The sequence below is a fragment of the Festucalex cinctus genome, chromosome 7, assembly GCF_051991245.1.
Source record: "Festucalex cinctus isolate MCC-2025b chromosome 7, RoL_Fcin_1.0, whole genome shotgun sequence".
Classification (NCBI taxonomy): Eukaryota; Metazoa; Chordata; class Actinopteri; order Syngnathiformes; family Syngnathidae; genus Festucalex; species Festucalex cinctus.
Genome location: NC_135417.1, coordinates 11,757,501 through 11,784,754, shown reverse-complemented (window position 1 = coordinate 11,784,754; position 27,254 = coordinate 11,757,501). Strand labels below are relative to the sequence as shown.

The 27,254-nt window shown below is 36.9% G+C and overlaps 1 protein-coding gene across 3 annotated transcripts in view; it reads left to right on the top strand.

Moving 5' to 3' along the window:
* Positions 1–27,254, top strand: part of LOC144021734 (fucolectin) — a 76,372-nt gene that overhangs the window by 22,846 nt on the left and 26,272 nt on the right. Inside the window, exon 2 of one of the 3 annotated variants that reach the window (XM_077525813.1) lies at positions 5,990–6,052. The exons of 1 other annotated variant lie outside the window; for it this stretch is intronic. The gene's annotated coding sequence lies outside the window, so the exon portion shown is untranslated. Of the gene's footprint in view, positions 1–5,989; positions 6,053–27,254 lie in introns of those variants that run through there. One more of the 3 variants, XM_077525815.1, reaches the window with a different exon arrangement.

Sequence of the window (27,254 nt, the reverse complement as noted above, 5' to 3'; positions counted from 1 at the left end):
AATAAAAAACGTATAAATACGTCTTTGGGACACTTAGAACATTAAAAAAACGTATTTATGGGAGTAAATGAGTTAAATAGTGTGTAAAGGAATTAACTTTTACTCAACAAATTAGCATTTCAAATTACAACCGTTTCATATAATGCTCTTCAAACACGGAAATTATTTACCGCGTGCGCCCTTGACCCGTTGTAGAACGATTTGACTGCAATATTATTATTTCTTCTTGTCGATCAAGTTGCTCTCGCTTGTGTCTCCTCCCGCTCTCGTCTCTCCTTCCGTACTGAACGGCGCCGCGCGCTGTGTCACATCCGCCCAGCGAAACAACATCCGGTTTAGGGAATTTCAAAATAAAAGAAATATATTCGCAAATTTAATCTAATAACATTTTACAAATTTGTGCGATCATTTACACAAAGAAAAAAAAAACGCCACAATCTTCAATCCAAAAAATCTTCATAATTCAGATAATCAGGAAATGATATAATGTATAATATAAAGTGTTCTTATTCCTTCCAACAAAGCTTTTGATTACATTTTAAGCCTGAACCGTGATGGTGTTTACACAAAACAAACAAAACAATGTTGTTGGATGTGTAATCACAAGTGAGCTCAGTCCACGTTGGTGTTTTGACTCTTTAAGTCTTCCAAATTATAGTTTGTGTGTGTGAACTACGCATACACAAACAGACACGCGCGCGCGCATGCTGAGACAAACTGTCCCTGCGTTGCCCTATCCAGGAAAAACGATGCATAATTCATGTCCTGAAGTCTCGTCTGCAGACAAAAAAAGTCAGCGTTGCATCAATTATTTATTGAAAACAGCTCACATGATGAATCGTTGAACAAACATCGAGAGAGAGCTGTACCTATTTCTTTTTTTCTTTTTTTTTCCCCATTTATGTTTTGGCATGGATTTAAGTGGGCTCATTAGCAGAAGTGAGGACGTAGGGAGACAAATGTCGAGGGAGTGAATGAGGAGAGATGTAGAAAACCAATTGGAGGTGTGAGGAGAAAAATAAAATAAAATAAGGCCAAAGGATAAAGTAATGTTTTTGTGTAGGTAAGATTTAATGAGAGGCCAATGAGAGGTATCAGTTAAATAACGAAATGCTTCAGAATGCCAATGCATTGGCATATTTAAAGTTTTGCATCACTACCCAAATACACAAACCAGTTCAACCTGGACAGATGACGCATGTATACAAAAGTACATTTTACAATTCGAATCGCTACTGCATCACTGAACCATCCGCCACCAAGAATCATAATTGGGCCAATTATCTGTTTGTCATCTTCCATAAACTGGTGAGCCGCCTACCGACTAACAAACACATGGAACACAAATGCTATGGAATCAGAATCCTGCCCAATACTCGAAACCTCCTAACTTCGGTTTGGATCTCCGAAAACGTTTTTGAATGACTGAAAAAATGTTTTGAAGCTCCCAAAAAATTGTTTTGAATCTCCAAAAATATTTTTTGAATGACTAAAAAAAATGTTTTGAATCTACAAAAATATTTTTTGAATGACTAAAAAAATGTTTTGAATCTCCAAAAATATTTTTTGAATGACTAAAAATTTTTTTTGAATCTCCCAAAATATTTTTTAAATGACTAAAAAAATGTTTTGAATGTCCAAAAATATTTTTTGAATGACTAAAAAAAAGTTTTTAATCTCCAAAAATATTTTTGAATGACTAAAAAAAATGTTTTGAATCTACAAAAATATTTTTTGAATGACTAAAAAAAATGTTTTGAATCTACAAAAATATTTTTTGAATGACTAAAAAAATGTTTTGAATCTCCCAAAATATTTTTTGAATGACTAAAAAAATGTTTTGAATCTCCAAAAAATATTTTTGAATGACTAAAAAAAATGTTTTGAATCTACAAAAATATTTTTTGAATGACTAAAAAAATGTTTTGAATCTCCCAAAATATTTTTTGAATGACTAAAAAAATGTTTTGAATCTCCCCAAAAAATTTTGAATGACTAAAAAAAATGTTTTGAATCTCCCAAAAAATTGTTTTGAATCTCCAAAAATATTTTTTGAATGACTTAAAAAAATGTTTTGAATCTCCCAAAATATTTTTTGAATGACTAAAAGAATGTTTTGAATCTCCCAAAACATTTTTGAATGACTAAAAAAAATGTTTTGAATCTACAAAAACATTTTTTGAATGACTAAAAAAATGTTTTGAATCTCCAAAAATATTTTTTGAATGACTAAAAAAATGTTTTGAATCTCCAAAAATATTTTTTGAATGACTAAAAAAATGTTTTGAATCTACAAATTTTCAGAGGTTCAAAACGGTCACCAGCCAAGTTTCAAAAATGGCATTTTGGCATTTATTTGTTTCCCGTTTTTGAAACCTGTAAACTCTGAACGCTCTCAAAACGTTGAAAAAAGATTTCCAAACCTGAAATCTCCCAAAAAAAAATTGAATGACTAAAAAAAAGGTTTTGAATCTCCAAAAATATTTTTTGAATGACTAAAAAACTGTTTTGAATCTCCCAAAATATTTTTTGAATGACTAAAAAAATGTTTTGAATCTACAAAAATATTTTTTGAATGACTAAAAAAATTTTTTTGAATCTACAAAAATATTTTTTGAATGACTAAAAATTTTTTTTGAATCTCCAAAAATATTTTTTGAATGACTAAAAAAATGTTTTGAATCTCCAAAAATATTTTTTGAATGACTAAAAAAAATGTTTTGAATCTCCAAAAATATCTTTTGAATGACTAAAAAAAATGTTTTGAATCTCCAAAAATATTTTTTGAATGACTAAAAAAAATGTTTTGAATCTACAAAAATATTTTTTGAATGACTAAAAAAAATCACAGAAAAAAGCTTTAAAATAAAATAAAAAAAAATGCTAAGAAAAGAGACTTTTTTTTTTTTTTAAAGTATGACTTTACAGTGTTTCACCCACAAATTTTCAGAGGTTCAAAACGGTCACCAGCCAAGTTTCAAAAATGGCATTTTGGCATTTATTTGTTTCCCGTTTTTGAAACCTGTAAACTCTGAACGCTCTCAAAACGTTGAAAAAAGATTTCCAAACCTGAAATCTCCCAAAAAAAATTTGAATGGCTAAAAAAAAGGTTTTGAATCTCCAAAAATATTTTTTGAATGACTAAAAAACTGTTTTGAATCTCCCAAAATATTTTTTGAATGACTAAAAAAATGTTTTGAATCTACAAAAATATTTTTTGAATGACTAAAAAAAATTTTTTGAATCTACAAAAATATTTTTTGAATGACTAAAAAATTTTTTTGAATCTCCAAAAATATTTTTTGAATGACTAAAAAAATGTTTTGAATCTCCAAAAATATTTTTTGAATGACTAAAAAAAATGTTTTGAATCTCCAAAAATATCTTTTGAATGACTAAAAAAAATGTTTTGAATCTCCAAAAATATTTTTTGAATGACTAAAAAAAATGTTTTGAATCTACAAAAATATTTTTTGAATGACTAAAAAAAATCACAGAAAAAAGCTTTAAAATAAAATAAAAAAAAATGCTAAGAAAAGAGACTTTTTTTTTTTTTTAAAGTATGACTTTACAGTGTTTCACCCACAAATTTTCAGAGGTTCAAAACGGTCACCAGCCAAGTTTCAAAAATGGCATTTTGGCATTTATTTGTTTCCCGTTTTTGAAACCTGTAAACTCTGAACGCTCTCAAAACGTTGAAAAAATATTTCCAAACCTGAAAAGTGGGTTTGAATCTCCAAAAAGCACATTAAAATCATTCAAAAAGACATTCCCCCTAATTTAATTTTACAGCGTTTCACCCACAAACTTTCCGAGGTTCAAAACGGTCACCAGCCAAGTTTCAAAAATGGCATTTTGGCATTCACCCATGTGAACCTTTACTTTTCGTTTATAGGGTCATGTCTCAACGCTTGACACAATTCCATATCAGTGTTTTGCTTTGATTTTGAAAGATTTGTTTGCAGCTGCTTAGCCATAACTACGAAAAACACATTTCATGTTATTTGTTAATGCCAGAGGAGGTTTGGAACGCCGTTTTTCTCGAGTCAGCAGAGCGTTGGCGACTTTTACGCACCATGTGTTCCGCATTCTGTGACGATGTGGTCTACCGCTTTGTAGCTGAGTTACAGTTTTTCCCCCCAAACAATTATTATTAATAAGACCTCTTGCAGCTGACCATAGAAAATCTTGCATTACCATTTTCTCGAAGCCCCCTTCCATTAGTTATCCAAGACATGAAGCATATTTTATTTAGCCAAGATTTTCTATTCATTTTTACTTATAAAAGGTGAACGGTGACATACATACCACATCAAATCCGGTATTGCAAAGATTGAATAATTAATGTGTTCTGATAAAAAAGAATGAAATAATCATAGCCTAGTGGTTGTTGGAGGGACATCAAACCCAGAGTTGGAGCCCAGAAGGGTAGGAGGGCATTTTGTATTTGGGATGGCTGCCCTGTGAAATAATAATGAATAGCAAAGCGTTCGGGGGATTACAAGATTTTTGTTCAGCGCGGTACCTGACACTTTTATCGGTGCCCACCCATGTTTTTTTTTTCAACATGACCATGGCACAGCAGTCCAGCATTAATAGTAAAAGATTTTCTGGAAACAGAAGGCCGGTTAAGAATTCCAGTAAACTGCTGCGGAGAATGACACACTTATTGGAAGATGATCATGACACACATAACTAAAAAAAGAACCTCATAATAGCTCGTCAACTCTTCAAATTGACAGTTCAATTACACTTGTTAACTGTAGGGGGCTCAAGGGAGCAAAACTACAATTCGATAATTGTGGGAATGCTTTCAGCATTCCCACATAAGTTATTGAGATTCTTTCATCTTACTTATTATTCTTATTATAGCATTTTATTCTCCTCACTTTTTTGAAGTCAAACTACTCCTACATAATACTCAAGTTTCAACTTGCTGAGAAAATTCACGCCTTTCGGGGTATATATCGTCTGACTCCATATTACTTACAGTACTCGCATAATTTAATGTTAAATATGAACTTTTCCCCATTCATTTTCAATGGGACTGACACTGAATTTTTTTTTCTAAGTCCCACTTTCCACTTTCCACTAAAATGTCACAATCATTTAACTACAAGTTACTACTTAATAATTACTCGTAATACTACTACTGTTTCTACGATTACTACTACTACTAATAATAATAATAATAATAATTAATAGGTAATTACTTTGTAATTTTCACAGTTTCTTTGTTTCCTTCATTGGCATTCAGCTATTAGCATTCAGCTTTCAGCATTCCCACGCAATTTCTCCAGAAATTGCTTAGTCTAGTTGCCTTGTGCTATTATTATTAAAGCCCGAGTTAAAATATGAGAATGTTTTTGTTAGTCCACAATATATAAGATTAGGCTTAAAAAACAAAAAACAAAACATACACTCAGATTAGACAGGTGTTGCTATTCTGGGGCAGTGGGAAGGGTTATATAATGACTTAAGATACTCAAAGAAATAAAGACCTCATCAACCAACAGTAATCAAAACAATTACTTTTTTTTACAATGGTAATTAGATAACACTTTCCAATTAATTTTCCCATTGACCAAACCTGAATTATATTTTTGTCCCGTTTATTATCTTCTGAATGAAAATCTCTTCAACAGACATCCGTTGCATATCGTAAAAGTGTATTCATAAAGTTCATTTCGAAGCAAACTTGACTTTGTGGCTTCTGCATCAAAATTCAACATTCAGTTTTTTGCTTCTATAAAAATCATAGTGGAATGGAATCATATTTTCTCGGACCACTATGGACCAGTGGAGCCCATTTCGAGTTCGATTTATAATCCGGAGCGACGTATAATCCGAAAAATACGGTACTAGGAAAACTTTGTCACTTCATGTAAGGTGTGGCCTTTTATATAATAAGCTCCACCCCTCTGTCCAAATCAAACCCCTTTCACTCAAGGGGTCTTATTTTATTAGTTCTCTGTTTCCTCTATTACAGGTTGCCTTCTCTGCAATCCACATTGGTAGAAGACCACCTCACAGGGATTTTCCCCTTCGCCAGGTAACCACAAAGGAAGAAAAGAAGCACATTATCCACATAGACGAACACACACACACACACACACTCCGATTTTTATACGATAAAATGCTACAATTCTGACCACCAGCGCAGCAGGAAACCGACTCGCGCACACGCACACGCGCATGCGCACGCAGAAACCCACATGCACACGGCATTATCTTTATGAGGCGTTATACACCAGTGACCACCAACACGGGGTCTCGGTGTTCTCTAATCCACACTGGGGCTGAATAGGTTGCGGCGTGCAGTAGCCGGATTACGCTGGCGGATTAACGGCTGTTTTTAATTTGAGTCATTGTAAATGCCTTGATAATGAGGGAAGGTGCACAGAGGAATAGCACGACCTCTTTACAATAGCACTAAATATGTTAGAAATGTCCATTTCATCCATTTCGTGTCGTACGTGTAATCTCAAATTCTATATATGTATCAGTCCCCTTTTTGTCTAATCTTATGCAGTTACTATGCAGTCCCGTATGAGGAAGTCGTCCGTTGCCATTCAGTTTCTAAAGTCCGGTTTAAGTGACTGTTATTTTGTCGAAGTCACTCTTATTTTATCATATAGGCCAGCCGGTGTCCAAACTACGGCCCGGGGGCCATTTGCGGCCCGCCGTCCATTTTTTTAGTGGCCCGCGACGTGTGGTAAAAATGGCATTTGACTCAGTTTAAATAAAATAGACAAAACAAAAATGTTTGGAGATGGTCAAAGTAAGAAGGGAGGGTATCGAAAAACAGGTGCCATTAAAGGTTATTTTAGTCAACTAAAACCAAAGAATATCTTTATTAACTGTAACAGAAAAGATTAACTGAAAAGACAGAAAATGCATATGAAATTCAAAGATAAAATTAAATCCTTAATTAAACTATAAACATTTTTTGACTGACCATGTCAAACCATATGATACGGAAAAATAAAATGACATAAAATCAATAAATAATAATGCATTCAAACTGATCACCAATATTAACCCAGGGTAAAAAAAAAAGAAAAATATTAACCTGCAAAACAAAAATATAAAAAAAATTGTGATTTTTAAAAAAAAATTTTTTGCTGTGTGCAAACAAAACCCCGACACCACCGAGTGAATGCTCCCTGCGCACACTCTGCCAATAATGAGAGCGCCACTGCCCCCTAATGTAGTGGAGGTGCAATTGCACTTTATTCTAGGACAGTAAAAAAAAAAAAATCTAAATAAAAAAGCATGTTCCCCGAGGTCAAACGAGCCCCCCTTGATGGAGCCTCGTGCGCCCCCACTATTTGAGAAGCACTGCTTTAACCGAACATGCAGGATTTTGGGAATGTGGGAGGGAGGAAGCACACAGAAGTGCTGGAGCCTGGACTCAAACGCGCATCCTCATAACAGTGAGGCGGACGAAGCATCCACTCAACCTCCATGATGATAAATCAAAAAAACTTAAAATAACATAGCATTATTCTATCTGAATGGACCTTTTTTTTGGTAGCTATTAGCAAAACACAAAACAAAGCGACGCATGTAGGAAAATGTCACTTTCTTAACTCAGTATGCCAATTTTGATGCCAAGCTGCATTCAAATCAAGCTAACCAAAATTGTACGCTCCAAATTGGAATGCACTTCAAAATGGGCCAATTGGGACATCCTTATTGAAATGGAGATGCTTTTTTTTTTTGCAAATAAAAGGACACCCCTCTTATTATGAAACAGTCGCAAGAAGGAAATGAGGAGTAAATTGGCCCATCCTGACAGATTTCCATTAATTGCGCTGGTGGTATTGTCAGCACGTGACAGGGTGACGCGGATTGGCTGATGTTTGGAGGAAGAGTTTAAAATGGAAAAATGCTCTTCATGCATGAATAGGGACGCCTGCGGTAATCAGGTGGCTGTGTTTATTGTACTGTATGTAGTGTGAGCACCATTCGGTTCCGTATTTACCCATAATCCTCTCCTGTCCCCGTCAATCTCATTTCTCGGGTCTCTCACTTTGCTTTCTGCCGCCGGATTTGTTGACTGATGGAGAGCAAATCGGGGTCAAGAAAATGTGCTGCGGTTGCATTTTTTCTTTTTATATGCGATTTGAGCCGCTGGCTGAACCCGAAGCGATTTCAATTGATTGGTAACACCCTCCCGACGTGTCCTCCGAACGAATCACATTTGCGCCACGTGTTTCTTTGTGTAAGTTCAAGTCGATTTACCGTCTGTATCTCTTTATGCTCACTTGGTAAATGCTTTCTTTTTTTGTCTCTGTATTCAAAAATCTGGCTTGGAATCCAGACAAGGGACCACCTGCTGTTTTTTTTTTTTTTCTGACACACTCTTCTATTCTGAAATGCAACCCAACTGAGGCAAAGTAGGGTTATTACCACTGTTTCCCCCCCCTCGATCCCCCTCATCTCTTTCCATTTTTTGCTCGAGCGCTATGAAATTTGAGTCTGAAAAGAAACAGGGCAGCCAGTCAGACAAGAAAACAGGAACAATTTGGGGATGAAAGCAGTTTTCGATTTTCAGTTACATAAATTATAAATAAATATATAAGATTGCCTTGAGATAAACTTAGCCTGTTAGTAACGTGTGTGTCTCCTTTCCAATGTCACCTTATAATTCTTATTATTTTCGTGCCAATTTACACGCCCCATACTGTGTGACAAACCTGAATGTTATTGTCAGAAAATGCTCTGTGGTTACCTTCCACGGGGTTCTAGAGTGCGACTAATTTTGTCGCACGTGAAAGCTCATTTCTTACTAGTGCGACTAAAAACGCGTCGCGTTGATGCGATGAGCCATTCGAAACGGGAAAAATGATTAGAAAGATTACAAAAAAAGAGGATTCACAAAATATGTCAGTGTCATTTGGCTGCCACTACACATAATGAACACAATCTGAAAACAAATGACTTTCTTGGTCTCATCAGACCACAGGACATGATTCCAGGAATCTCTGGCCTTACTGCCTGATTGGGTTGCTTTGTTGGTGCGGCAAATCAAGACAAATATCCTAGTCAAGCTATTGAACACAAAAATGAGCAATATTGCTTACAGTTGAAGATATATGCAAACAAAAATACTTATAAATCCTCAAAAAGCCAGCCTTAGAAGTTACTCATCCAGCCATTCAACGTAGTCGGAGTGCATACATCGTAATTTAAGATGTTACATGAAGCATGTAAGAAATGTAGCTACACTTTTGACGCAAAGAACAAATTCAAGTGGGTTTCATTCGGGCTCTTTGCTGATGCGACACAGGATGCCCTGCCCATTAAAAACAACTCCAAACTATGTCATGTAACTATGTTTGCTTTTCATGTATGAATGAAAACTTGGGCCCCTCAAATGTATGAACGACATGAATTCATGACTTATCCAAACACTTTTTGGTCGAAGGAGCTAAACAAGGCTGCGCTGTGTTCACCTCTCACCTGTGCAAATGTCAGCGAGCAAACGTGCGGGATCGCGTTAGTTCCATGTGGTTCGCCACTTCCTCGGTTCAGGCAGGTCTGTGCAGGAGAAACAAGCCATTTCCTGCTGAAGGAACCGCATGCCGAACTGTAAGCTTCGATAATGTTTTCCACATGCTGGCTTAGTTTCATCTTTTAATGTCTTTGATACCATTTTACTACTCAATGAGACACATTTTACCTTCATTGTGTTACGTGACTTAAATACTTTTTTTTTTCATTTACCTACAAATATTTAAAGTTTTTATTTTTTTTTATTTTTTTTAGGCACTAGTGGTCATTGCTAGATTCAGCTCAGTTTTTATAGATGTCCCATAATGACATAGATGAAAAATGGCAGCGAAAACAAGTATTGTGTGTTTTATATATTTATGTTTATCCGTATTTTATATATTTATGTTTATCCGTATTGGCATCCAGCCATGATCCTCAACACACGTCACTATTATATACAAATAAAATGTACCACCTGTTTTCATATAGAGCCAAATGAACATTTGACAAGCGACTGTTCCTCCTCACGTCACGGAGAACATCCAATGAACTCTTTCATTATTGAGCAAGCAGTTTGCGCTCACTTTGTCACATCATTTGCTAAACTTTTAATGAATCGAGTCCGTATGAGAGTTTATTTTGTCAGCTGACAGCTCCTGATCTGAACCGCAGTGTCACAACATAAATACTAGATAACGCAAATAACTCTCATTAAATACTAATTCGTGAGAGTTAAAAGTTATAAGCACATTTCCCCCCCCCCACACACCATGAAGTGCCTCATTAATTATGAACAGACGATCAAATATTCACGACGTCTATCAATATTAAAGCGCTATCAACATTTAAAGTGACTGTGTTCATAGCTCATGAATTCATAATGCATAATCCTCAAGTAAGTATCGTGAATCAACAATATAAAGTAATTGGATGCATAAGAGCTTTCAGCACTTATATAATAAAAATATTGATCATCATGCACTGTTGCATTTTTGAAGGTTGTCGGGGGCAATGTCTGAACCTCAAAATATTTTGGGAAATTGACGCGTCGTCGTTGACCATAATCAAAACGGCACATTTGACTTTCCCGAAATGGGAAATTTTGGGTTTGGTTTTGCAACTAGAAATACTTAAACTGGCACAGACACATCAAGCCCAAATTGAAGTAGCCTACAAACTGAATTTTGATGGTTGCAACTCAAAAATGAAACACGCTTGACCTGTTTAAAGGGATCCTTTACTTTCTTTTTAGACATTTTTGGCAGTCAAACATGAATATTTTGCTGAAAATAAATTTGATATATTCATTATTTTTCACGTACAATTAGTACCTTTAAAAACACATTTTGCAACTTGCTTTGCTGTCGACTGAAAATGACATCACAAAGGGCTCAGGTAACCAATCACGGCTCAGCTTGTGAATGTCACATGACCAAACCTAGAAAACAGGTGAACAAAACAACAACAAGGGGGATAATATAAGGGGGAGGGTTTGGATGGCTGATTAAAAATGTTTATAATAATATATTTTTATATATTATATTATATTATCCCCCATGTTGTTGTTTTGCGTTTCTCATAATTCTCACAATGCTATCGGTGACCATTCAATTTACTGTGTCAGCCCGCAGAAGTGAAAAAGATTTGCGCGGTTTGTAATAATAGCACACGAGTGCTGTCATTTGTCGATTAGCAGCCATTCAAATCATTTCCCAAGTAATTATAGTCATATGAAGTGACAGCCACCCAATTAATTTGCACTAATGGCTCGGCGGGAACTGTCAGTCAGTCCTAATGTCGATTTTACCCCTCATCATCACTCTAATTTTTTATTTTTATTTTTTTTTAAACAAGGTTTTTGGGTCAGGATCATACTCGGTGGTCTGCCGTGCGCCTGTCAATCAGTCAGTTTCCTTATCCTTCATTTTGCCTCCACAGATAAGATCAAACAAACAAACAAACAAACAAACAAACAAACATACAGCAAGTGATGTACAATTTCTTCACAATTTGATTCATTGTCCACATATGTTATTGTGATTTTTATTCTCCACACTTTTTTTGCCGCGTAACAACTCCCACATAATACTTCCAATTTACACTGCTCAAATTTCAACTAGCTTCAAAAATTGATGCCTCCCGGTGTATATATTTAGCGTCCGGTTCCACATTACTTCCAGTATTTGCACAATTTAACGTTTAAAATAAACTTTTCCCCATTCATTTTCAATGGGACAGACATTGAACTTTTTCTAAGTATCACTTTCCACACCCACTTCCATATTTATAACTTATCATCATTGCCAGGTGTCTAAGACTGCTCGGTGGCACAGTTGGTAAAGTAACCAGGAGGTCATAATTTCATAATGTATCTCTCAATTCCATATGCATTCAAATCTTAGCATTCAGCTTTCAGCATTCCCACGCAATTTCTCCAGAAATTGCACTTAGTCTAGTTTCATATTTATTATAGTTTTTTTTTTTTTTTTTTTATCTATTCAGTCCACACATCTAAAGTGTTGAAAATGGCTTGCTCTCATTGATGATGCAACGTTAATGGTTAAACATTTTTGGGTTCTCCTGAAAAGTGACAAATTTGGAGGTATAACGTTTCTGCCCGATGCCAGCGATATACATATTAATACAAAATAATAATGATATTTTAAGAATCAGCTATCCATCTATTTTCAACAGGCTACTGCTACGTCTGGGCTTCTGATTTTGTGCGGACAGTTGGTGTTGACGTTAACTCTTTGACCTCCAAAAACGTTTAATAACGATCAGTAAAATCACGACATATGCCGTCATAAATGTTAAATGACGTCAACTAAGGTTTTTTTTTTGTTTTTTGTTTTTTAATGTTCGCAGTGCAACGTCTTAGTGCAGCGCTGCCTGGTCAATAGGTTGTGGAAACAAAAACACTCTACTACAAAAACTACGGCCAGCAGATGGAAGCGTTGTATCTCTTTTCGTGACCGATCAAAGCCTTTGTCATATCAAAGTTGTTGTTGTTTTTTTATAACGGCAGTAAAAAGAGTTAAGCGAGTTCAATAAATGGATGTTTGGGTGAGTTTGATGTGCAAGAAAACACAAGAAAGCCTCACCAATGATAATGTATGTTACACACTTTCGCGTCCATTGACGTCGTTGAAAAACCTGGTGAAGACATATTGCCCTGTTTTCCTGCACATAAAGAGTCGACAGGTTTGCCCTTTCTTCACATCTTCCATCTGGTAGCAGTTTTCTGTATTTCCGCTACTCGTTTTCTTCCTTATCCTTCATCGTTCCTGCTTTCAACTCGCCGCAGTAAGACACAACATGAACTCTTGACAGGAGTTGGGGATTTTTGTTTTATTGCCACTGTTGCTGTGAACGCCCTTCTGTATTTATTGCTCGGGTGCCTTTGATGCAGTTTTGAGCCCAGCACATGGACACAAATGGAGGCTCCCACTTTGCGGAATTACCATGTGTAGACCATGTGTTTTGGTGTGTCAGCAAACTCAGTCTTGAAGTTCCAACCACGGGGGCGTGTGAATTAAATTAAGATGTGTTTGAAGAGCTTGTGTAATGTCTTTACCTCAAAGGACATCAATTGGAGGTCAAGAAACATTCGCATGCTGTTACTATTGCAGCCAGAAAAAAAAAAAAAGTTTCTTCATTTTTTTTTTGATCACTGTGATTGGCTGTTAGCTAGCGAATCGGCGCACGGGGCAAGAACAGGAAGTGACGAACGCCGATAAACAATTCTAATGGAAAGCCTGGAACATTTTTTTGTCCCCCCGTTCATTTTGCGCATCGTCATCCGGCTGTACCGAATGTAGAATGCGTGTCTGGGCAGACGATCGGGAAGATGACTTTGTCTCTTTGGTTCAAGAGAGACCGGCATCGTATGATATTACCGTTAAAAGGTTTTCCGACAATGGTACGAAAGCCAAACTAAGGCATGATATGGGGACGCGACTGGATATATAAATAGAACATGTAGGATTTACTTTTATAAGCGATACTGTGCGAGAAGCCGGAGGATTTCATTCACATTGGAGGATATCGTAACTCGAGAAAAAGTAACCGGTATGCATAGCTGACATTTTTATATCCCACCCCCGTATCTGGTTGCCTTTAGGAATAATGACTACTTCCGCCGATGGTATGGAGGGGAATTACTTCACGTACATGCACTGAGGGTACGTAACAGTCGGGTGTATTTTCGTCATTTTTCTACGCGACGTGCCGACGTCTGGGGGTAGGCGTCGGTCACATTTGGCCGGCGTCGGATTGGTGTATCTAGGCCGTGAGTGACAGCCCTTGTTATTATTAACTCATTTATTCCCAATAACGTATAAATACGTTTTTTTAATGCTCTAAGTGTCCCAAAGACGTATTTATACGTTTTTTTGTTTTTTGTTGCTAGAGCATACAGAAGGCTTTGATGCAGCCTCTAAACCGCAAAGAACGGTTGCAGAAATGGTAGTTATTACACAAACGGCCAGCAGGTGGAGCAAAGGAGATCAAACAGGGCCATCTAGAAAAAAAGCTCAATTACTTACAATTTTAAATAGATTTGCGAAAACTGATTAAACTTAGCTCTCTTCTAATGCTAATCGCTGCAACACGGAAACAGATAGAAACATACTTTTTTTTTTTCCTGATGAAAGAAGAGACTTTAATCTTTCCTTTGATAGGTTCCGTGCTTTTATAGCAATAGAACACAATATTCTGTGGGCCTTGCAAAATCAGTCAAAATCCAGTAAAACAGCCGGGAGCGAACGGCGGATTGCGAAATGTGAAAATGGCGGCGAGTGAATGAGTTAATTAACATTCATTTATGTGAAGATACTTATCATCATTTGTCACAATAATTTAGAAAAAGACAAATACCGTAATTTCCGGACTATAAAGCCGCGACTTTTTTCACACGCTTTCAACCCCTGCGGCTTATACAATGATGCGGCTAATTTATGCATTTTTTCCTAACGGCCGCCAGGGGTGCTCGAGCAGAAAAGGTAAGAGTGAAACAGGTGGAATAGATGTGTCGAGAAAGACGCAAGTTTAATGTAACTTGGCGCTTTGTGCATGAATAAAATGAGTCTCAGTGACTTTTACCGGGATTTTGTTTTTAACCAGCCCTGTTAGTTACTACCATATTACCGTACCGTACCGTACTACCGTATTGCTGCTGTGTTACTACCGCGACACAGGCACTGTTTGGAAAGAAAAGCTAAGGTATATTATTAAACCTTTGAAAACTCTTTCTGTGTACCGTCTTTCTATGTAAATATCTCGTATTTCAATGTGGGCACATGCGGCTTATAAATGGATAAAATGCTTTTTCCTTTAGAAATGTACTGGATGCGGCTTATAATCAGGTGCGGTTTATAGTCCGGAATTTACGGTACGTATATGCGACACAATTTGTATAAATCTCTTTCCACTGTTGACATTTTCAAATGATCACTCATACAACATTCCAAGTAAATCACAATGTTGCATCTCTGGCGAGTTATTTTTGGAACAGGCCGACTTTGGTGACCCCGGATGCAAAAATAAATAAATAAATAAAAACACGCAAGCTCCGCACACTAAGCCCAGATTCGAACCCTCAACCTCAGAACTGCGATCGAGCCCCGATTAAATTCTCGAGTCAAACAAAATGGCCGTCGACCGGCGTTGTTGAACAATTGTGATTGACGTTTTACTAGCCTATTGTGCTTGTCAGCCATATTTTTTCAAACTTAAAAGTTGAAGGCCATATTTTTTTTTTGTCTTTTGTTATTCAACACTTAACACAATAAAAGAACCTGCTGAAGGTGCCTCATAATAATAAGTGTATTTCTTCCAAGACATGAATAGGGGGTCATTATGTAAAAGTTAGAGGCAGTCACAAAGGTCATACAGTCAAGACGGGACCATTGTTGCCTTTCTATAGATATTCAGTCTGTGTCTATGTTAATACATAATGCTCCTACCTGTTAGTCTTTGTATTTGTGACTTGTTTCTCTTATCCGTTCCCGACCGTTATCTGTCTTCGCCTTCTTCAGTTGATTGCATGAATAATTCACAGCATGTAAATCTTAAGCAGACGACGCTTGGGCCTTCCTTCAACCGTCTTAATGTTCTCTGCGCTTTCAGGTGAGCCACGGAAGATTTTTCTTCACCTCGTCACCTCGGCCTTCCTCGCTGCCGTCTTCTTTTTTTTGTGTTTGAGGTGAAGCTATTTCACTCTCCTTTGGTCTAATTAGAAATTACTCACATCGCTGTGCTTCTTTGTCCTGGCTGAATGAGCGGCATGATTTTTATTTTTTTTTTTAAATATATATTCATATTTATATAATGATGGGTTTTAAAGTCACGAGCCGACAGTTAATGGTGACTAGATTGATGCGATTGCAAGTGCACTTATTGTGATAATTGTCCTTTTTTGCAGATGATTTTCTGTCACTCAACAGTCAACACTTTGAAATGTTTTATGCAAAGACATTTTCTGTCAAATTACTGTTCTTTCTTCTTCCATCATTAATAGTCTTAGATTGCACTCTAACCATGCACTTTTTTTTTTTTTATATCCAAAAGTAATTTTTGGGTGAAAGAATTTATTTTATTTTTTTTTAAACTGTTCCGGATGGAAAATCTGCCAGGATAAAAAAAATACAGGAAAAAAAAGACAAAGAAAGGGACGCACTAGCCAATTCACTTTCAGATGTTTGAGCCCAATATTAGTATTAATATTACTTCAAAGGTTTGCAGAAATGTCAAAGCACTTTTTAATTGTGATAAGGAATATGCTTTCATGCGTAAACTCGTCTCTCCTGTTCGCCTTAATAAAGCCCATAAATATTGAGAAAGCCTCGCTTTTTTATTGGAAATTAAAATGGGAATTGGACACATTTTTCACTGTCAGCCATTTACATAATGCAACACGTGTAAGCCACAGTCAGCTGCAAGCGAAAAACATGAAGGATGGCGCTTTAGATCACAGAAATTGAAAAATATATAAAAACAGTTCATGGAGCACTTTGATGACTGATTGTTTTGACCGGTAGAACTTCAATTCAAGCTTGAGTGAATGACTTCTACTCTTGGCATGGAACATTCTTGCGGATTCACAAGAACAATGTTTTGGAGGAGATGTTGGAGAGGAAAGATACAATTATGTTGTCGCAAAAAAAAAAATGCAAGCAAACTGTATGGCTTTTACAGCAAGTACAGTGCAAAGAACAAAATTCTATGACGATGTTCTGATTATTTTATTTTATTTTTATAAAGATCTAACTTATCTTGGAGATATACTTTCATCTCAATTATGAATTGCAGCTCCACAGTGGAGGCTCTCCACCCCCCCCCCAAAAAAATTGCTTCTCCTGTTCTCGTAATGGGACAAGTTTGTAGACGACTACGCTGTAGATTCTGTTGATGTAAAATGACATTTGTAAAAAACTGGATAAGGCGCAGTCTGCCGGTTTCACTCAGGAAAATGCACTTTTTAAATACAGGATTGAAACAAACAAACTACTTCTCAATTTACAGATCTGGGCTTCTCTTAATTTCTGGTGGTGATTTTCTCCTAAACCCCCAACCCGCCCCCAGCCTGTATTTTGCCATTTTGTGTTTGTTTTGTAAACAGCAGGATGTTGTTGACAGATTTTTTTTTTTTCTTCACTCACTCATTCACACACGTAAGCTTTTGTGAGTGCGTGAGTGGAAAAAAAAATAATAATCCGTGCGTGCTTTCAAATTGCCGCGGGAGTGACGTCACGCAGCTGACACGTTCGCCCGGCCCCGTTTGCGACATGACACCCCCCCCCCCCCCCCCCCACCCACCCACCCCGCTCTGCGATTGGCTGGAGGGGTGTAAACACTGTCTTTCCACAGAAACGTCCCACTGTTTACAAAACAAACACAAAATGGCAAAATACAGGCTGGGGGGGGGGGGGGGGGGTTAGGACGAAATCACCACCAAAGATTAACATAAACACAGATGTGTAGAGTGTAAGTTAAAGTGTGTAAATCCTGTATTTAAAAAGAGTGAATCCGGCAGACAGCCCCTTTTAATTATGTACTGAAAATGACATCACAGTGCCTAACAGGTCAGGCACCTTATGTGTCCTCGTTTGGCATGTTTGACCCGATTGCCTCTCTTTTTGGTTTAGTTGCAGGTTAACCTCACCCAGGTGTTTACCTCCAACCACAGGAAGTGCTTGTCAATGACGACTGCAAACACTTGCCTGAGGGAGTGAAAGGCAGAAAGGGAGGACAACGGGGCTTGCAAGACAGAAGGCGGTGAAAATCGAGATGAAGGCAGATACCTCCAACATGTTTTTTTTTTTTTTTTGGTTTCTGTGTCACACACACACCGAAACCTTCGCCCGTGTGAGACAATAAGGTCATCGGGTTCCTCCACTCCTTCAGCAGTTTGGAGGGGCTGAGGCAGAAGATTAGGGAGGGCGGATACATGCACGCCGTTGACAGGAATTTATGAGTCCAAGAGTGTCAGAATGCAAGCGCAACAACTTCTCGCTGTCTCTGCCCGTCAGTTCGTTCGGAGCCAGACAGATACACGACTGACAAAAAAGAAACAACTGCTGCTGCTGGTGGCGTTTGGCCGGGTGCTGTTGACAGAATGAGGCAGCAAAATGAGTACAAATACAAACGGCTGAACAATCTTAATAGTGTACTTTAAATTGTAATCGCTCTTGAATGTCAACAAAGTGATGAAACAAAATGATTTTGCTTATGAATAGATTGTGTAAGTATTTTTTTTTATGTCATTCAGTAAAGTTTAGTACCGTAACAATCAAATAGTGACGATAACATATCGCTCTTGGCAGAGAACAAGCGAGAGGGGAAATATTGTATTAATACGATCAAAAGAATCTACAAGATTGAAGAGTAAGCGTAAACAGACTCATTCATCACTTGTTTCGACACCGCTTCAGATTTATGTTTCTACATTGATCACAACTGGTGACACATGTAGGAAGTCATGTGCTTTTCTTCTCCCTGTGTTACTAGGCAGAATTCATGGAACCTATTAGGGTTTGACAGACTTTTCTAGGCGAATATATATCTATCAATCAATTTTTTTGACCGCTTATTCCTCACAAGGGTCACGGGGGGTGCTGGCGCCTATCTCAGCTGGCTTTGGGCAGTTCGCTCCCGGCTGTTTTACTGGATTTTGACTGATTTTGCAAGGCCCACAGAATATTGCGTTCTATTGCTATAAAAGCATGGAACCTATCAAAAGAAAGATTAAAGTCTCTTCTTTCATCAGGAAAAAAAAAGTATGTTTCTATCTGTTTCCGTTTTACAGCAATTAGCATTAGAAGAGAGCCAAGTTTCATCAGTTTTCACAAATTTATTTAAAATTGCAAGTAATTGAGCTTTTTTTTCTAGATGGCTCTGGTTGATCTCCTTTGTTCTTCTGCCACCTGCTGGCCGTTTGTGTAATAACTACCATTTCTGCAACCGTTCTTTGCAATTGAGAGGCTGCATCAAAGCCTTCTGAATGCTCTAAAAAAAAAAAAAAAAAAACGTATAAGTACGTCTTTGGGACACTTTAAACATTTTTAAAAAAAAAACGTATTTACACGTTATTGGGAGCAAATGAGTTAAAGAGAGGTAACTAACGCTTGACCTCAACCACTGACACCAGCGCCATAACTGACACTCAACTGCACCTGATAATGAGACACTCAAAATGCAGCAAATAGCACAACTGGGTCAGAATGCAATCGAATATAACTGAACGGCAAAAGTAGAACAAAAACCCGACTAAGTAGAATGTTCAGTTGAGTGTATTCAGAGAGGGGAGATAAAAGACGTGGTAAGAATAAAATGAATCCAAACTATCACAAATATTCTGTTTGAAGACACTTTCACAATAACTAAAAATAGTAGCTGGGTCAACATAATTCAACGTCGGTGTTCATGAAACTGTCACAATCTCCCTCCAAACGTTCACACTTTCCCCTCATGAAAGACAATCATCGTTTGTTGGCAAAAGCAGGCCTGACAGCAGCGAGCGCATGTTTGTGTTATGCGTGTGCCTCGAAAATAAACCCAATTCACACTTTGTGTCAGACTTAAAAAAACTTCGTTCAGTTTTGTAATTATTACGACAGGAAATAGAAAGACTGGTGCAACATTAGTTTGACATTGTTTACAACCATTTGTTGTTTACAGCAGTGCTTCTCAATTATTTTCTGTCCCGCCCCCCCCCCGCGACTATAAATAGTATCGTTTGTCTATAAAATTATTATAAGCACACCTCTGCATAACACTGTACCCATATTAACGTATAAGAGAATAAAAAAGAAAGAAATATGGAGCAACTTACAACAAAGAATAGCTTTATTAACTGTAACAGAAAAGATTTTAAAGTGCATCTGAAATTCAAAAATAAAATTAAATCCAAAAAAACAGTTTTGGACTGACCATATCAAACCATATGATACGGAAAAATAAAATGACATAAAATCAATAAATGATAATGCATTCAAATTGATCACCAACATTAACTCAGGAGCACAATATTAAAAAAAAACAACTTAAACCTCCAAACCAAAAATATATAAAATAATTTGTGATGATTTTTTTTTTTTTTTTTTTTTTTTTGCTGTGTGCAAAGCGCGCATGCTTAGTGCAAACAAAAGCCCGACACCACCGAGCAAATGCTCCCTGCCATAATGAGAGCGCCACTGCCCTCTAATGTAGTGGAGCTGCGATTGCACTTTATTATAGGACAGTAAAAAAAAATAAAAAAAAAATAAAAAAGCATGTTCCCCAGGTCAAACGCAGGGGGGGGGTACTCCATCATCATACGAGTGAAAAAACATTTAAGTGGGGAGGTGTGGCCCACAAATGCCCTCCCAATAACAACCAAACATAACTAAATTCTCTGTTGCGTCAAATTTACAGTACATTTATTCTCTCTTTACATGCTTTTTAATTACGTATGTTTTTGTTGTTGTTTTTTTCCATTCCAGCTGCAAACTATTGTTTCATAAGTTGCTTCAAAAAAAAAAAAAAAAAAAAGGCAAAAAGACATTTGTCAGGCTGATGCAACGTCGTGATATTTGAGCCTCAGTCACGCACAATGAAAGACTTCTTTCAGACCACCTGTGGCGCCGTGTTCATGCGTAGAAAATCAATGGGAGTGTTTTTGACGACTGTACACGCACGCGTGTGTGCGTGCGCACCCATCTTCTTAAAAATGGAGGCTTCCTCTGTTGTTCACTCCTGCAGCGCTGCCTGAAGGCAATTTTCATCACTGCCTCGGTGTTGTTGCATGTGTCGATCTGGACAATTCCTGACACTCAATGCTACGCCCAAACTTATTTCAGTACGTAGTTATGTAAGTCAAACTGAATCACATTACCACATTATCACATTACTAACTACTAAAACTGGGGCTCTTTTTTTTTTTTTTTTTTTTTTTTTTGTAGAGGTTTCATATAGTGAAGAAGTGTTTTATATAGTATGAATGGGTCAAAATCACTTCTTTATTTTTATACGTCAGATTATTTTTACTTTGTATGTCGATATTAGGGTTGGGAATCTTTGACTGTCTCACAATTCAATTCGATTATGATTTTTGGGTCTATGATTTGGTTCAGAATCGATTCTCGATTCAAACGGTTTTCGATTCAAAATGATTTGATTGACGCATGATTTCTGCTTCAATTTAGATCATCATGATCTACTCCAGTCTGCTTTGCAAGACAAAATGACAAATAGAGACATTAAAGTGCTTTTTTTTTTTTGTATAAACATTGATTAATTTTGTATTGTATTAATATCGATTCGATTCGATTAATAATTGAGAATCTCAATTCTTTTATGAATCGATTTTTTGGCACTAGCACCCTAGTAGATATGGTTATTTTTAAAGTGACCTTTAAAGATGACTTGTTTTATTTTATATTGTTCGATTAGGGCTCTTCACGACTAGAGAGATGACTTGAGCTCGGCCGTTGTGTCTCTGCTATTTGTCCTTGCTTGGCGCCTTTCTGTCTGTCTGCATTCTGACATACGTATCCAGTAAAAAGCAGCCATCAGGCCACACATTCTCACATGGGGAGGCTGAGCCGTTCGCCCATGTGGGCGCGCAGCCTAGACAGTATAAGTGCAGGGACGATTCTGAATCGATCAGTTCCTCTTCCGCATACTAATAGAAGAGGGCTCCGCAGCTGTGTACTCGATCTTTCTGGCATCCAGTAAACAGTTCAACTGAGAAAATGCAGCCGTCTGGTTATTACTGTTCGCATAATATCGTGAACATTAAGATCCAAGAACCAGTGGAAGTTCCCACCCAGAACTTTACAATACAATATTTTTGCCTTTAAACAAATTTGGAACCATCGGTCTCTATGCTTTGTGCAATGACAATATTGACTGACAATATGTGAGCAAATTCTGCTATTTTATGTTTCCATATTTGCATACTTCATGGCAGAAAATAACCACACACATATTGTACCAGAAGGCCTATTTATTTTTCTTCAAAGCAATACATGCAGCACAGAATGTGGTCCTTTTGTTGCAATGGATACTAAAATTCTATTATTAAGCAGGACATTCGCAACAGTGCCTTCTTATTGTTGTTGTCCCTGTATTAGAAATGTTTTCAGTTGCCAGTAAAAAGCATAATGCGATCGTATGCATGCGGAATTTGCAGTGCTCCATATCGCCTCCGATGGTAATCAGAAAAGCATATGAGAGAAGGCGAGCGTCGGTCCAATATCATGCGTGATTGTCCTGAATGTTATCTGACAGAGATGCTGCAAATAGAACGCGATATTGTATGGAAGCGGAATTGCCATATGTGGATGCAAACAGCAGGGACAAAATATTGTTAAATTATAGCTACCGCACTGCTCGCATATGAGAGCATAAGCAAATATGACAAGCGTGTGTTGTGGAATAAGTTAGGAGTGTGTGTTATATAGTTCAATTGTTTTTTTAAGTGAACTTGTGTGGGTCCCGTTGTCAGTGCATGTCATATATATTTTCCTCCTCTCAGTCTCATTGTGTCATCTTAACCGCCTCCAAATCAAGTCTCCATGTCACATTTTATTTCGACTATTTGTTTGTCCCTCAATCTCCTCTTTTACAGACAGTTGATTTCCTGCAAATCATATATCAGTCTAATCCAATTCCATTTCAGAATTTTGCACGACATATATTTAGATTTTTATAAAAATACGGGTTCTCGGTGAATATGCCGTATTTTCCGCATTATAAGGCGCACCTTCAATGAATGACGTATTTTAAAACTTTTTTCCATATATAACACATTTTCTGGCAAAAACAGACTATCCTTTGTTATTTATATTGCATGAAACAGGACAATTCAAATATGTGCATACCAAAAATATCCAACTCCAATTTTTGGCATGCATTTTTTCCATCTTGTCATTTTTTTTTTCTTCTCCAATTTCATAATTGCATATTTTAATATAGAATAAAAGTGTGATATGTAAGAAATGACATGCCAACATCTCGTGAAAGCCCTCCTTTTTTTCTCAGCTGTTTTCAGGTTAGTTTTCGTTCACGGTGAAAGCAACTAACTAGTCTGGTATGTATTTGAATTATTGAATTTTGAACCAATCATTTCAGTCTTCCTTTTTTGATATACTCTAAGTGAACCCTGAAAAAAGAAGGCAAAGAAATAGTAAAAACGTGCATAATTTTAGAAATGACAATAATTCTTAATTACGGCACTTTATTACCTTTGGCTTGTTTTCAGAGCATTAAGCAGCCCGATAATCGTCGATGCCTTGCGGTCATTTCGGTGTCTGGTTTGTATTTAGTCCAGTCCAGATGCTATCGTACTTTATTTTCCTCTACTTTTCAGCACATAAACTCGGGTGCGACACAACTGATCTGAATCTTGTAAATGGGGCTTGTAAGCTGTTGGCTCGAGAAAAGTTCTACTTTCATACTTTCCACCAAAAAACAAGACCTGGACATTGTCAACACATCATTTTTTATAATACATACTTCAAATGATTCTTTACTTCAGCCATGTTTCTCATCTAGTCACTTTGTCCGACTCTTTCCAAAATGCGGACAAACACAAACTTCATGAAACTAGATTTTGCCATATGATGCCGATTTCAACCTTATATAAATGCTTATATTTGCTTATAACAGTCCCTTTGTATTATTTTTGACAGTAATGGGGTATATACCACGGAAGAGGCGGGACTGTTTTTTTTTTTTGCACAAAAGTTTGTTTCCGGTTCGGTTTGCGACGTCGTTCTTGTCGAAGGGGAGAAAAAAAAAACCGCACGAACATCTTTAGCAGCTAAAAATGCACAAAGTGCCTCTCGCTGTTCAACATTCAACAAGGAAACAGTGAGAAATTCATCTGGAAAACGTCATTTCTGCAGTTGTTATTAGGGATGTAACGATAATCCGAACATCACGATACGATATTATCACGATATGAAGGTCACGGTACGATAATTATCACGATATTGTGGGGGCGTTGGCAATGTTTAAAAAAGATCACAATATTGTAAAAAAGAGCTCATACTAAAAAAAATTTTAAAAAAAAACAATATTGTGCTTTTGTACATAAAAGCAATGCATGTAAACCACCTACAATCTCTAATAACAATATTGAGGCACTTATTTGCACTTATTTGCAAATTCGGTTCCCCTTCATCTGACGATTAGCATCGATTTGAAACATAGAAGGCCAAAACATCCCTCATGAAAATTACATTGCACTAATAAACTAGCCACTAGAGGGTGCTAGAACTGCACAAATGGAAATCAACCTGACAGATGTATTCCTTTTAAATATTGTGACCATGACGACGACGATATTGTGGCAGTTTTAATATCACAATATCACCATATTGGCCTTATCGCGACGTCCCTCGTTGTTATAATCCAGTATTTCATTTTGATTATTCCCACAAACATCTTTCTCATCTCCCTTCACCGATCACATGTGACGACATCGCATTTCACTTCGCTGGCTTTTCTCTCACGTCTCCGTCGAGGCCTTTTCGCTCTTCCAATAAATAGTTCAGAGGCACAACTCCAAAGTAAAGGCCATGCTGACACAAACACCAGCGAGCTCACGCGGGGCGCTCGCGCTGCGTGTTGCGGTTCTCGAGACCGTAGGGGGTTTTCTGGGAGCAAAAAGTAATGAGCTCATCAGTTCAGCCTAGAGGTGGCGAAGACATTTTTCTTCCTGTTCCATACACAAACACGCAGGCAATTACTACCATGGCCGCTACGAGATTCCGTCTCTGTGTCGCAGACCTCAGAGTTACTCACAGTAAAGACTGCAGACTGCTGAGGAGATTGCATCCCTGTTTACTTTTTTTTTTTTTTTTTTTGCTTTTCTCCTCAGAAAGCCACATTTCAAAAGATTATCACCAGCGTGCGCGTGCTGACGTTTGCCGTATTTGACTAAATGCGCCCTCATAAACAAAGAGCTGCATTTCTGTGCAGCGCCACGGTGTTTAACTCATTTGCTCCAAATAACGTATAAATACGTTTTTTTTAAATGTTCTAAGTGTCCCAAAGACGTATTTATACGTTTTTTTGCTTTGTTTTTTTTATGCTAGAGCATACAGAAGGCTTTGATGCAGCCTTTCAACTGCAAAGAACGGTTGCAGAAATGATAGTTATTACACAAACGGCCAGCAGGTGGCAGCAGAGCAAAGGAGATCAACCAGGGCCATGTAGAAAATAAAGCTCAATTACTTAGAATTTTAAATAGATTTGTGAAAACTGATGAAACTTTGCTCTCTCCTAATGCTAATTTCTGCAAAACGGAAACAGATAGAAACATACTTTTTTTTTTCCTGATGAAAGAAGAGACTTTAATCTTTCTTTTGATAGGTTCCATGACATTATAGCAAGCGAACACAATATTCTGTGGGCCTTGCAAAATCAGTCAAAATCCAGTAAAACAGCGAACGGGATTGCGAACTGTGAAAATGGCTGGGCTGGGAATGAATGAGTTAATTTGCATTTTTTTTTTTTTTGTTTATTTAATCATCCGAGTTTTCTGCGTTGATGTTTGAATTCCTTTACAGATATTTGTATCCTCCATTCCAACTTGAATTGAGGATTATCACTTGAATGAACTTTCATTCCAGTTCTATGCGGAGGTTATGAACTCGCGGGCTGAATAAATTGCCTTGCTTTTAACGTCCCGGCTGAAAATCGGATGATTTAAATCCTCCAATGCAACTGAAATAGTCACAAATGTTTTTTTGGTTTTTTTCTCATGAAATGATTGCTATGCAATTACACTGGTGTGACAAATTAATTTATTGCATAAAGCAGAGAAATCATTTCTAAGGAATGTAAAACTTGAATCGCTTTGCTTTTTTTTTTTTTTTTAATTACTGAAATTCCTTCCTCTCTGTGTCGTTTGCGCTTGATGCCAGCATCTGACGAGAAGAGGCTTATTAATTGTTTAGTCGATGCATTCGGTGTTACAAATTCTTTTGATTGTGTGAAAACGATTAAGATGAATCACGTCTTGAGCGTTACATGAGTGCACTGCTCATCTGTAAACATTTTGAGTCAGTCTAGTCTCTTTTTTTATGCTGTTTTTATGTTATATTTCATTGTCTTACAAAAGAAAAGTTACACCATTGACTAGGGATGTCACGATAAGGGCAATATCGTGATATTGCGATTTTAAAACTTCCACAATATTGTCGTCGTCATGTTCACAATATTTAAAAGGGAACACATCTGTTTAAAAAAAATCAGGTTGATTTCAATTTGTGCAGTTCTAGCACCCTCTAGTGGCTATTTTATTAGTGCAATTTAATTTTCATTAGGGATGTTTTGGCCTTCTATGTTTCAAATTATGCAAATTGTCAGATGAAGGGGAACCGAATTTGCTTGTGAAGCGATCAATAAGTGCAAATAAGTGCCTCAATATTGTTATTAGAGATTGTAGGTGGTTTATATGCATTGCTTTTATGTACGAAAGCACAATATTGTGCTTTTTTTCTTTTTTTTTTTTTAGTATGAGCTCTCTTTTTTTACAATATTGTGATCTTTTTTTTTAAATATCACCAACACCCCCACAATATTGTGATAATTATCGTATCGTGACCTTCATATCGTGATAATATTGTATCATGATGTTTGGATATCGTTATATTGACTCACGTTCAGTTTAACGGATCAAAGGCACATATTGTATGCGTCAAACTGGTCACTCATGGCGTTTTTTTGTCAAACAACACAAAAAGAAATGAATGAAACGCTTAACAACAGTCACAAATTAACCATTGGTTGACCAGTAAGTTGTTTTCTGAGTCGAATTGTTGCTGCTGACTTTTCTTCATCCTCATTCTAACCTTCAGTTGCCAGGTCGTTCTATTGTAATGATAGGCTGCTATACATTTTCAATTCTCTGGCATATTAGATAGAATATTACTTCTGAAGTAATAAATGGGAGGCAGTGCTTGTGTGTACTTTATTCTTGGTCTTTATTTTATTATTATTATTTTTTTTCTCATTACACACAGAACGTATTAGCAAGCTTTTTTTTTTTTTTTTTTTATCCTCACAGGCGCAAGTATAATTACATTTGGAGAAACATCACCATCAGCCATGGAGGGGAATATGTCATGAAGGCTTTTTTGATTAAAACTAAAGTTTCTGTTTTGACTGAGAGTTTTTTTTTTTTTATTTTATTTTATTATGATTAGTTAATATCTGGTTTCTGACTGGAGGATGCAATGCATTTTTCAATAACCTCATAT